This window comes from Rhodnius prolixus, unplaced genomic scaffold, assembly GCF_049639745.1.
Source record: "Rhodnius prolixus isolate KJV_2025 unplaced genomic scaffold, Rpr scaffold_41, whole genome shotgun sequence".
In the NCBI taxonomy this organism is placed as follows: domain Eukaryota; kingdom Metazoa; phylum Arthropoda; class Insecta; order Hemiptera; family Reduviidae; genus Rhodnius; species Rhodnius prolixus.
The window spans coordinates 87,134-99,831 of NW_027411630.1; the positions used below are offsets into that span (position 1 = coordinate 87,134).

General features: G+C 36.6%; 1 protein-coding gene across 1 annotated transcript in view; it reads right to left on the minus strand.

Annotated features, from left to right (window-relative positions):
- Positions 1-12,698, minus strand: part of LOC141459990 (uncharacterized) — a 103,423-nt gene that overhangs the window by 54,512 nt on the left and 36,213 nt on the right. The window lies entirely within an intron of this gene.

Genomic DNA, 12,698 nt, shown 5'->3' on the forward strand with positions numbered 1-12,698 from the left:
AAGAAAAATGAAAGTCTGCAACAATATTATTTTACCATGAGAGAAATGGCATCCAGAGGGTCAGTGGAACCGAAGGCGTTAATCCAGTATATTGTAGACGGAATACCAGATGCGGTCAACAATAAAATTACGTTGTATGAGGCCAAAAGTTTAAAGGAACTTAAAGACAAGATAATTATTTATGAAAGCATAAGAGAGAAATTGGAAAATAAACAGAAACCTTCCGCTCTGACTTTCAAAACTGAGGGTAGCAAGGCGTCTAAGTTTACGCAGAACAACAAGTGCTACAACTGCAATGGCGAGGGTCACCGAGCAGCAGAATGTCCTCGTCCTAGGCGGGAAAGGGGCTCCTGCTACACCTGTGGAGAAAAGGGCCACTTACAAAACAGTTGCCCGAACAGAAAGCGCTCAGCAGGAACATCCGTTGCAGCCTCAACTTCTAAGGTGGTGGGCATTGTGGCAGAAAAACCTCCACTGCCGCCATATTATACTTCTTTGGTGATAGATGGAAGCCGAGTACAGAGTGAAGTAGAAGCTGTTATAGATTCCGGATCATGCATTTCATTAATTAGGAATGACATGGTGGAGTCTGACAGAATTCTAGTCGCCCCATCCAATATTAAGCAGTACGAAGGTATAAATAAGTCCAAATTAAGCATTATAGGTATATTTTGTACAAAAGTATTTTTAAATTCATGTAATATATTTTTAGATATTAATTTTTATGTTGTTAATAATAATGCAATTCCTTGTAGTTGCCTTTTAGGTAGAGACTTCATCTCAAATAAACAAATATGCATAACGTTTTCTGATACCGTTAGTATTGTCGCTAGTAAACATAATTTAGATATTAAAGACGAAAGTTATGACTCGAACGTGCAAGCTTTAATGCTAATAAATAATAACGTAGTAACGAGTGAAAAAGAAATTATTTTGAATCAGAATCTAAGCATAGAGAATAAGCTTTCTGTAGAAAAACTTATTAAAAATTATTTAGGTGCCGATAATACCGTGAATAACAAGTCAGTCATTCATCCAGAGGTAGAAATCGAATTAGTGCCTGGTCACAAACCGTTTAATTTCAGTCCGAGAAGGTTAGCATATACGGAGAAAATTGAACTTCAAAAACTTATTGATGATCTGTTGTCGAGGGGAATTATTCGTGAGAGCAGATCCCCTTACGCTTCGCCTATTGTACTTGTTCGGAAAAAAACGGGGGAGTTAAGGTTATGCGTTGACTACAGAGAACTAAATAAAGTCACGATTAAAGATAGATTTCCGCTCCCATTAATCGATGACCAATTGGATAGGCTCCAAGGAAAGAAATATTTTTCTAAACTCGATCTTAAGAGTGCGTTTCATCAGATTAGGGTAGCTGAAAAGTCCGTTAAATACACTTCGTTTATCACCCCGCTAGGACAGTACGAGTATTTGCGAATGCCGTTTGGGTGGTGCAATAGCCCAGCAATTTTCGCTAGGTTTATTAATCAAATATTCAAATATCTCATTCTCGATTCAAAAGTGTGCGTTTTTCTCGATGATATTTTGATTGCGACGGAAACAATTGATAACCATTTGACAATTCTTAAAGATGTTTTAGGTTTACTGGCGGATAATAAGCTGGAATTACGTCTGGACAAGTGTGTGTTCCTGATGACCAGTATAAATTACCTTGGGTATTCTGTAGATGCAAATGGGATCTCTCCTTGCAGTGAACATATTGATGCGATATCTAACTATCCAGTTCCACGGAACTCAAAGGAGCTACATAGTTACTTGGGGTTGATTAGTTATTTTAGAAGGTTCGTACCCAATTTTTCAATTTTAGCCTCTCCTTTATATGATCTTATTAAGAAAGGGATCGAATTCAAATTTAATGCAGAACATATAAAATGTTTTAATAATCTTAAAAAACTTCTAGTGACACCTCCTGTTTTGTCTATTTATTCACCCACCGCTGAGACCCAGCTACATTGTGATGCCAGCTCTCTAGGATTTGGGTCGGTACTTATGCAGCGACAAGGTGACGATGGGAAATTTCATCCCGTTGCTTATTTCAGTAAGCGTACTAGTGATGCAGAAAAAAGGTATCATAGCTTTGAGCTAGAATGTCTGTGTTTGATATATTCTATAAAACGATTTCACATTTATCTTTTTGGAATACCCTTTAAAATTTTTACAGACTGTCAAAGTTTGAAATTGACCTTAGATAAAAAAGACATCTGTCCAAGAATAGCTAGATGGGCACTAATGCTGCAAAACTATAATTATCAAATAGTTCATAGGTCTGGGAAGGGTATGGGTCACGTTGATGCCTTAAGCAGATGCCAGAATGTTTTAGTACTGCATGAGAACACGTTGGAGCAAAATTTAGCTTTCCAGCAGTCTCAAGATAAAGCTATTATCAAGATAAGAGATTATTTAGAACACAACGAACATAATAAGTTTGAATTAAATAACGGCTTAGTCTATAGAAAGAAAGATAAAAAGATTTTATTTTTCGTGCCTGAAAGTATGGAGAATAGTGTTATTAAGATTTATCATGATGAAATGGGACATTTCGGTGTTGACAAAGTAATTGAGTTAGTGACAAGATCTTACTGGTTCCCACACATGAAAGATAAAATCAAAAATTACGTTAGGAATTGCCTTAAATGTATTGTCTATTCACCCAACTCTGGAAAGCGTGAAGGGGAACTGCATAATATTGATAAAGGGAATGTTCCATTTAGTCATCTACATATAGATCATTACGGGCCCTTGCAAAAAACATCCGCGGGATTTAAATACATATTCGAAGTAGTTTGCGGGTTTACGAAATTTATCAAACTATACCCTTGCAAAACTACCAATAGTAAGGAAGCGATTAAACATTTAACGAACTACTTTAGACATTATAGTCAACCAATTAAATTAATTTCTGATCGAGGAACTGGCTTTACCTCCAATTTGTTTAAGGAATTCTTAGAGAAGAGGGGGATTCAACATATCCTAATAGCTACTGGTACCCCTAGAGCCAATGGGCAAATAGAGAGATTTAATCGCGATATTACGCCAGTTCTAGCTAAAATTACGCCTGAGCTACATAAATGGGACACTGTTTTAGATCGTGTAGAATTCGCGTTTAATAATACCTTCTGCAGATCTATTAAAAATACTCCTAGTAGATTACTGTTTGGTGTGGATCAACAAGGGGAAATACTAGACGCGTTGAAATTTTACTTAGATGAAAGTGATAAGAATAGAAACTTAGTTGAAATTAGGGACTCCGCTGCTAAAGCAATCGGGGATACGCAAGCACATAATAAAGAACTCTTTGATGCACGGCATAAAGCACCTAGGAGGTATAAAGAAGGTGACTATGTTATGATAGTTAATACGGACGTAACACCGGGCATTAACAAAAAATTATTACCAAAGTATAGGGGGCCGTACGAGGTCAAGAAAGTGTTACCCAATGATAGGTACGTGATAGCGGACGTGGACGGTTACCAAATTACTGGCATACCGTTTGAAGGAGTCTTTGAATCAGGTAGAATGCGACCATGGCAAGAAAGTTCGAACTCTGGCATGGATTTTGATTTTTTAACTGACAATTAGTTAATCATTTTAATAAAACTTGACACTTATGTGATGATTGCCACAAATTTTATGAGTTGTGAATTAGCATAGACTTCTGCTATGTTCAATATTATGTCATTTTGTGGTTATTGTTTTAATGTATTATTTATGTATCATTTTTAATTAATGTTATTATACTTTAGTTTATGAGTACTGCTCAAGAACAAGCTTGCACCGTTTTTATGATTAAGTTTTAAGATTATTTGTCAACAATAATTTATGATTATCTTTCATTTAAGGCAAAAGAAATGTATTTTCCAATTATTTTCCACTATGTTAGTTAAAGGTTGATTGATCGGGTCGCTCAATCGTCAGGTTGGACGAGATGTAGTAGTAAATAATAATAATGCCATGTGGAGCGCTGGTGTGCGCGCTAGAAAAAGTCAAGTTGGCGTCTTATGTGTCTTATGGCGATTGCTTGCGATCAATGTTATGTTTATGTTGTGTTGTAAAAGATAAAATAAATATTGTGTTTTGGTTTTTGTTATTTTGTTGTTGTTGAGCTACCATTTTAGTACTACATTAGTAAAGGTAATGTGTTAATAAATCAGGTTATTACTTACAAATTTAGCGAGTTTTATTATTTAATCAAACCCACATATTAAATTAACTAGTGGCAGGCATTATTTATAGTTGTTAAAGTTTTTAGTAAAAGGACAAAAACTTAACAATATATATTTCTTCCCTAGGATATAAAGTGTTGGATATTTTTTAGATGCCAGACGTACTTGTGAGAGCAATTTAATTTTAGCCAGGTGTACCTTCAGTGAGAGATATGACCTGCCAATTAACAAGGGGGCAAAACATGTCTACGAGTATAGTGCGAATTATAGGCATTAAGAGCAGTATCAAGATCTCGACTTAAACAGTTATTTGTAAACTCAAACATATTTTTCATATTTCGCTTTAAAAGTTCAGGATTTTGACCTGCCATATATCTTGAGCCCCTATAGTAACGAGGGAATTGAATAAATACGTGGCCCAATTAAAAGGTATCTTTCTATTACCCATAATCTCAATTAATCTTGTGAAGCAAATATTAGGTAAACTATCTTTTGGCATAGTCAGCAATTTATACCACCACTTTATACTTCTTTTAAAAACTGCGACCCCCAAATGTGTTTGACAAGTCACCAGTTTAGTAAAAGGACAAAAACTTTACATTGGTGTCAGAAGTGGGATATGATAAAGCCGCTAAACGAGTAAGTGTGATTCGATTAGTTCGAGTGAATTGCCGGAAAGTTGTGGAGAACTGACGAGTGTTATATGCCGTGAGTACCAGGAAGCAGAACATGGAGGAGTTAATAGCACTGATGAAGGAGGCGAGAGATGATCTGAAAAACCTGAATAAGCGCCTAAATGAAACAAACAAGGGCCAGGAAGAGATGAAAGAAGAAATAATAAGGAAAATAAGAAGGGAAGTAAGCAAGATACCAGAAGAAATAGAGGACGGAACAGAAACACCCAACATACAAGAAGAAGATGAAGGCAGCAAGGATGATGCAGATAGTAGGTCAGACTTAAAAGGTGACCAGGTTAAAGGAGGACGTAGCCGTGCAGGAAGCTGCGTGGGAAGAAGAAAGCATAGAAAACTGCAGCGGACAGGAAGAGAAAAATCAAGATAACAGAACAATTGTTCAACCAGGAGTGGAATGTAGCACTGAAGCGACGAGGGAGGAACAACTCCAGGGTGAGAACATTGTGTCTGTGCTCAAGTGTCAGGAAGAACCAGGCCGAAGAAAGGGTGGACAGCAAAGAAGAGGGGAATGGAGTAATCCTGCCAGGATCGAGAAAGGAAGAGGAGCTATCAGCGGAAATTCACGGAGGTATCGCCGGGAGTCACTTTGGAGTGAAGAGGACATGGGCCAAGCGGAGGCCGCGGTTCTCTTGGGTAGGCTACCAGGAAGATGGTGCAGACTGGGCTAGTCGGTGCACCGAGTGGGTAGCAAGGAAGGGACCCAGCCGCGAAACCCATGGTGCCCTGAGACTATACAAGGTTGGAGTTCCGTGCAAGAGAATAGCCAGCGATATGGCAGGACCTTCTCCTGATTACAGACAAAGAATGCGCTGTAACCTGTTTACGATGGACCACTTCAGTAAGTGGGCAGAGGCCTACGTCTTAGCGGATCAGGACGCGTCAACGGCAGCTGCAGCATCGACGGTCTACCAGATCCTCGGCATCAGGAGAACTCGGACGACGCCGCTGGAGCTAATCAACAGGACCCTAGATGGCCATCAAAGGTCTTTGGGGAATGAACATCAGGAGGAATGGGATGAACATACACCTCTCCTAAAGATGGCGTACCGTTCAGCAGTTCCAGAGACCAAAGAGCGAATGCTTGTAAGCATTGTGTTTGGCAGGGAGCGTCGACCACCCAGTGACGTTTTATTATTATTTTAATGGAGCACTCGTACATATGAGTCCGGTGTACGAGTATGTATTGGTAGGCCCAACAATAATGTAAAAAACTTTATCAGTATTTTTTCTATCATTTCAATGTAGGGAAGGGCCCCCACTTCAGAACAATAGAGTAGTAAATGAGACCAAAGAATTAAATAAACGAATTCTAGGCTGCCATGTGTCACATTTGGAACTATTTAAAAATTTTAACACCTGAGGAATCGCCAGCTGACTCCTTGCAACGAAATGCTCAGAAGCTTTCCTAAATTTTCCACTAGAGGAAAAAGGACTCCCAAATAAATAAAATATGATTTTACTTCAACCACTTCTTTGTTATAATAGAGGGGTTTAAGATGTTTTTTCGGTCCTGCTTTCTTGAACGGCACTACGACGGTTTTAGCTACATTTACTTCAAGTGAGTTTTCCTCACAATACTTGTACAGTGTATTAATCTTATGTTGTGCGTCTATTCATAAGGAAGCCAAAAGAACAATATCGTCTGAGTAAAGCTACATAATTTATTCTTTATCAGCTTTAATATTCAAGCCCTGTACGCCGTTAAGCTCGAAAAACTCCTTAATATCACTCAAAAACAATTAGGACAATAGCGGTCTGAGTATCTCCCCCTAAAGTACTCCTTTAGAGATTTTTATTATTTCGTTTGATTTTAGATCTCCATCTACTACCCTCATTGCTGCACCATCGTAGAGCTTCTTAACAATTCTAATAAATTTTGCACTGACGCCTATCTGTAATAATTTAAGCCATAACTTTCCATGACAGAGTCAAATGACCTACGAAAATCGATAAAAATTCCAAACAGTCTCCTTCTTTCTAACCGCAGCTGTATATTAATAACGGAACACAATATAAAGATCCCATCACGACATCCTTTTCCTCTCCGAAATCCTAACTACTCTTCAGGCACTACATTGTGTTTTTCCGCCCACCCAGCCACTCTCGTGATAAGTATGTATGTAAAATGTTAACTATTGTATTAACCAAAGATCTAGGTCTATAGTTGAACGGGTTGGCCGGATCACCCTTCTTATATAACATCTTAGTATATACTTTGCTCCATTGTGGAGGGATAACTTCCTTATTCCAAATGTTATTAAACATATTTATCATATAATGCACCCAAGCAGGGGAAAGGTGTTTATAAAGCTCATTTGTTGAGCAGTCATACAGTGTAGACGTCTATTGTGTGCTCGTGTAATTTTGCCTAAAAAATTGGTGTCAGTTTTGATAATTGATAATAATTTTGTACCAGTCGAGGTAGAAATTTTTTCTACGTGCTTTGATGCTATTTTTTCGTCTGAAAAGCAGAGATTTTCAGAGAAATAGATGAAAAACTTTCAGTAATATCAGAAATTATAAAATTTTATTAAGTGTACTTTATACCGGAGCGAATAGTGTATTTACGATACTGTGTTTAGGTTTTAGTGCAATACTGATGGTGGGGTTCTTCGAGTGCCTCTGGAAGCCACGCCCACATTCTCACTTGCATTAGCACTACCGTCTGGACACTTACTAATACCAATTAATAAGCCGTACCTCTGTAATCCTTGAATCGAGGCTTAACTTTAAAGCATTTTCATTTTAAAAAAATTAAACTAGCTTTACATGAGTGAAAAAAACGATATTTTCTTCTCGCCTAAAGTACAAAGAAATAAAAGGAGTCGTAGTTCACCGGAAACTGCAGCAAATTTTAAAAGAAAAGAGAAATATAAAATGGGAAACGGTGAGGAAAGAGTGGGAAGTATGAGCTTAAGTCAATTGATGGACTGTTTTAGCGTAATTCTGGATCAAAAGTTGGCACATACGGCCACTAAACAGGATGTGGCGGTTCTGGCAGCTTCCATGGAACAGCTGTCTTCAGAAAATGTAACCACGAAAAACGAATTGAAATTACAAAGAGATCTATGCAGGAAACTAGAAAACAAAATGGAAAGCATGGAAAAAGAAGGAAAAAGTAAAAACTTAATTTTTAAGGGCTTTCAAAATGTGGGGGAGAATTTGAAAACTTTTATTGAGACTTTTTGTGATCAAGCTTTGGGTATAAAGGATCTATCTATAGATAATATATTTACTACTGGCCCTAACAAATTTATAATTGTACAGTTTTACAAGCGAATTGATGTTCAAAGGATTTTGTCCAATGCAAAAAAACTGAAAGGTACTGAATTTAGAATTCACCGTGATTTGACGTACAGGGAAAGAATCATAAAGAAAAAGTTGCTGATCGTTAGAAGGGAGGTAATTAATAGGAACAAGGAAGCAAGAATATTGGTGCGCACCACAGATCTATTTTACAAAAACAAAAGGTTTCTTTGGGATGAGGAGAAGGAGACTCTGATTGCACATAAGGAAGAGGATTCTGGGCTTCTGAAGGAACTTCTAGACGCAAACGCCTCTATTTCTTTGTCGCTGGGTTCTTCAAAAAACGGCCGCCCTTTTGTGAAGGAGTGAGTGTGAATAAGGGTTGTGATGAAAAAAGTGTTAATTCTATTTGTTCTATTGTGAGTTTTAATATTGCTGGCTTAAAGAATAAACTTGACAAGGTATATTTTTTGATTTTATTAGAAAATATGATGTTTTTCTTCTTTATGAAACTTTTATTGAGGAAGAGTACTTTAATTATTATGAAAAATATTTTAAAGGTTTTAAGTTATGTTGGGTAGGTGCGTCCAAAACATTCAAATTTGGAAGAGCTAAAGGTGGTTGTTTATTTGGTATTAAACTGTCTCTACTTTCTCATGGTTTCTCTTTTGTTAAATTAAATAATTTTGATATAATTCAATATAAAATGAAAGAATCAAGTTTTTTTATATTGCCGGTCTATTTAAATATTTCTAGTTGGTATGAAGATTACGTTGAATTGACAAATTTGTTAAATAATTACCCCTCTGCTAAGTTTATTTTAATTGGTGATTGTAACGCCAGAACTGGTCAAGGCCAGGATGTTCCCGCGGAGTGGGTCACGGGCCCCTATAGATTCAGTCTTAATAGGAATTCTAAAGATTGCCGTATTAATAAAAATGGAGTAAATTTCTTGGAGACATGCGAAGAAAATAACTTGGTTATTTTGAATGGAAGGTCATTGGGGGACGCTCTCGGGGAGTATACCTTTGTGGGAGGTCCCGGAAGCTCCGTCATTGATTACTGTTGCGTTTCTTCCGATCTATTGAGTATTGTGAGTGATTTTAGTGTTGAATCGAACATTTGCTCGGATCATTTACCTGTACAGTTATTATTGAATTTAAGAAATGAAGTTTTCAATGGTTCTGATCTCTTACCTTTACTGCCGAAATTAAAATGGAAAGAAAGCGATAAGACGAATTTCAGCGCAAAGCTGGAGGTTTTACACAATAACAGTATTTCTATATTGACTGAAAATCCCAACGAGGCGGTAGATTTGTTTACTGAAAATATTAAAATAGCTGCGGGTATAAGTAGTCAAAACATTCCTACATCGTTTACCCAAGAAAACAATAAAAAATGGTATGATAGCAGATGTAAATCATTGCGAGCAAGATCTTTTGCTTACCTGAAACTTTATAGGATTTCAAACATGGTGTGGGTGAAGAAGAAATATTTAGAAGTTAATAGAGAGTATAAAGAGGTATGTTTGATAAAGAAAAAAGAATATTTTATAGAATTAAACGAAAAATTTAAAGCTGTCAGGGATGGGAAGGATTTTTGGAATTTAGTTTGAACATTAAAATCTGATAAATTTACTGGTAGTACGGAAATTAGATGTGAAAGTTGGGTGGAGCATTTTAGCAATTTGTTAAATCCGGTTAGTAATTCAGTTTCTATATCTTTTGCGCCAGCACTTAATGAAGACGAAATTTTAGACAAACCTTTTGAATTTAATGAATTAGTCTTAGTAATCGGTAAAACAAAAAACGGAAAGGCACCAGGATACGATAGAATACCCTATGAGTTTTACAAAAATAGCCCACAAAATTTTTTATCCTCTCTTTTAAATTTTTTTAATTTTGTTTATCAGTCAGCGAAAGTGCCAGATAGTTTCGGTAGATCTATAATTTTTCCTTTATATAAGAAAGGTGATCCGAACGATGCATCAAACTACAGAGGGATATCCTTCTTAGATTGTATTTCAAAATTATTTACAGCTTTGCTCTTAGAAAGGTTAACAAAATGGGTTTCGGTTAGAAAAGTGCTTAATGAATATCAAGCGGGCTTTCGTAAAGGTTATTCAATAAATGACAATATTTTTACCTTGTTAAATATAATTAAGTTAAAAACTTATAATAAGAGAAGAAAACTTTATTGTCTATTTGTTGATCTGAAAGCAGCGTTCGATTCCCCGGACCGAAACTCTCTATACTACAAGCTAAATTCATTAGGCGTCTCGAGTAAGTTTATTGAGGTACTTAGGGGTCTATATAGGCGTACTGAATCTGCAGTGTGGACGAATAATGGTTTGACGACATCTTTCGAGACTAAAGTCGGGCTGAGGCAAGGTTGCCTGCTCTCTCATTCACTTTTTTCTCTTTTTTTAAACGACCTGCATGACTTCATTGGTGGAGGAATCTACATCGGAGATGTGAACATTAGATGTTTAATGTATGCAGATGACGTGGTGCTTATGTCCTCGGAACCAAAGGGTTTACAATCAATGGTAAATAATTTAGCAGAATATTGTAAAATGTGGAACCTTGTGGTAAACTTAAGTAAGACCAAAGTCATGATTTTCGGGAGGGGTGGAAGGAGGAAAAAGAACGAATCGTGGTCATTAAATTCTAGAAGAGTTATGATTATGATTTTCATTTCAAGTTAAAAAGTGGGATGTACGATATCATTTAGTATTGGTTTTTTATTGTAATATTCTGATTTTTTATTGTGTACAGAAACTAATATTGGAAATTTGTGAATAGTGTTTTTTTTTTCCAGTCAATTCAATTCACCGCGTTTTACCAGACGATACAATTGTGTTGGCTACACCATCAATCGCTGATGGGCCGTCTCATCATTTGGCGACTTCAGGGCCGTTAGTAAATATTCAGAATGTCAGTCTTTCAGAAGATCTTTTCATATCTGATGATAGTTCAGATGTTTATAATCATTCGCATAGTGAGGAGTCATCTTCTGGTTATGAAGAAATAGAAAATGCTCAAGACATTCGAGAAGTTGAAGACTTGATTGCTGTAAACAACTCAGAATCAAGAATCCTGAATAAAAAAGGAAGAGGAAGAAATAAATTGGCCGAAAAAGACAAAACTAGAAAGAGGAAAAGAAATCCTAGTAGCTGGGAGAGAAATAGGCGTCATGAGGCAAGAAGTAAAGGTGACCCTTATTTCTCGACTTCAAAGAAGTATGTTCCTGGAAAAGCTCTAAAAGATGCTTGTACATGTAAAAGAAAGTGCAGAGAAAAACATAGCGAAGAGATGAGATTACAAATTTTTCAAGACTTTTATGCATTGGATTCTAACTCTCAGAATCAGTTTCTTGCACAGAGCTTTGAAGAAATCGAAAAGAAAGTGGAACGGCTTCGTCAGAATCAAAAACCAAGTAAGCGATGTTACGCTCCCCGATGGGGAAGGTAAAGCAGTGCCACTAGCTCAGTGAAGAAGGGGTGGGGAAGGGCGGTTTATAGTTGCCTTGAGCGCCACGCTGTTGTTTCGAGTGAAATAAGTACCGGTTTCAAGGGGATAAATGAAAATAAATAAAAGAAAATAAAATAATAAATGATTAAACAAAAGGTGTAGGGAGAGAGGTTGTTTATGGGCTGGTAAGAGTAGGTTCTTGGGGGTACAGCAGCGAAAACCCCCAATACCCGGAATAGTAGGTTGGCTGGAGTAAAAGAGAGAACAGTAACTATAAGGAAGCAGGAATTTAATTTAATTTAGATTTACGGAGCAATCAGACATCGTGTAATGCACCAGCTACAGCAGGTCGTACTCACTTCAATATCAGAATAGGCTATTTTATGATCTATAACAGAAAATATAATGCTTGGTTAGCAATTCTTGAACATGAATATTATATTAGTTATACAAACAAAACTTGGAATTAAATTAATGGGCCCATAAGAAAAGAATATTTTCAACACATTGTATACATTTAATAAGAAAAATAAATAAATTTAAATAATAATAATAATAATAAAAAAACTTCAGTTCAGAATAATAACGGATTCAAACTTTGTCAAATTGTCTAATCTCCATTACCTTTGCTACCACCAGCGCTGGGGTTCACTCACCGCTCCTTTTAAATTCAACTTGAATTGGGCAGACACCTGGTTCTCTACTCTTGCCTGTACGCCTTTAGAGTTTTCGTTCTCTCGGTACACGATAAATCCTCCTGCAAGCGAGTTTTCGTTTACTTTTCTTCACCAGCTATCCAAAGGCTCAATTTACTTTGCCAGCGTCAGAACCAACTCTGTTCGGTTCGCAACTTTTTTTTTTTCATCTGCTCCCACTGCCTTCTGTACTCCTGGATTTTCTCTCTTCTTTTGTTTCCGCTCACTTTTGGTCTTCTAATCCTTTCTTTTTCCAACTATTACTAAGCCTAATTTTTTTTTATTACACAAAATCAAATTCACTTCATTAAGAGGTGCATTACAAATGACTGACCCCCCTCTCAACAAAAAAATATTACTATTTATTTATATATTTCGGTTTTTTTGTCTGTTCAAATAATCACT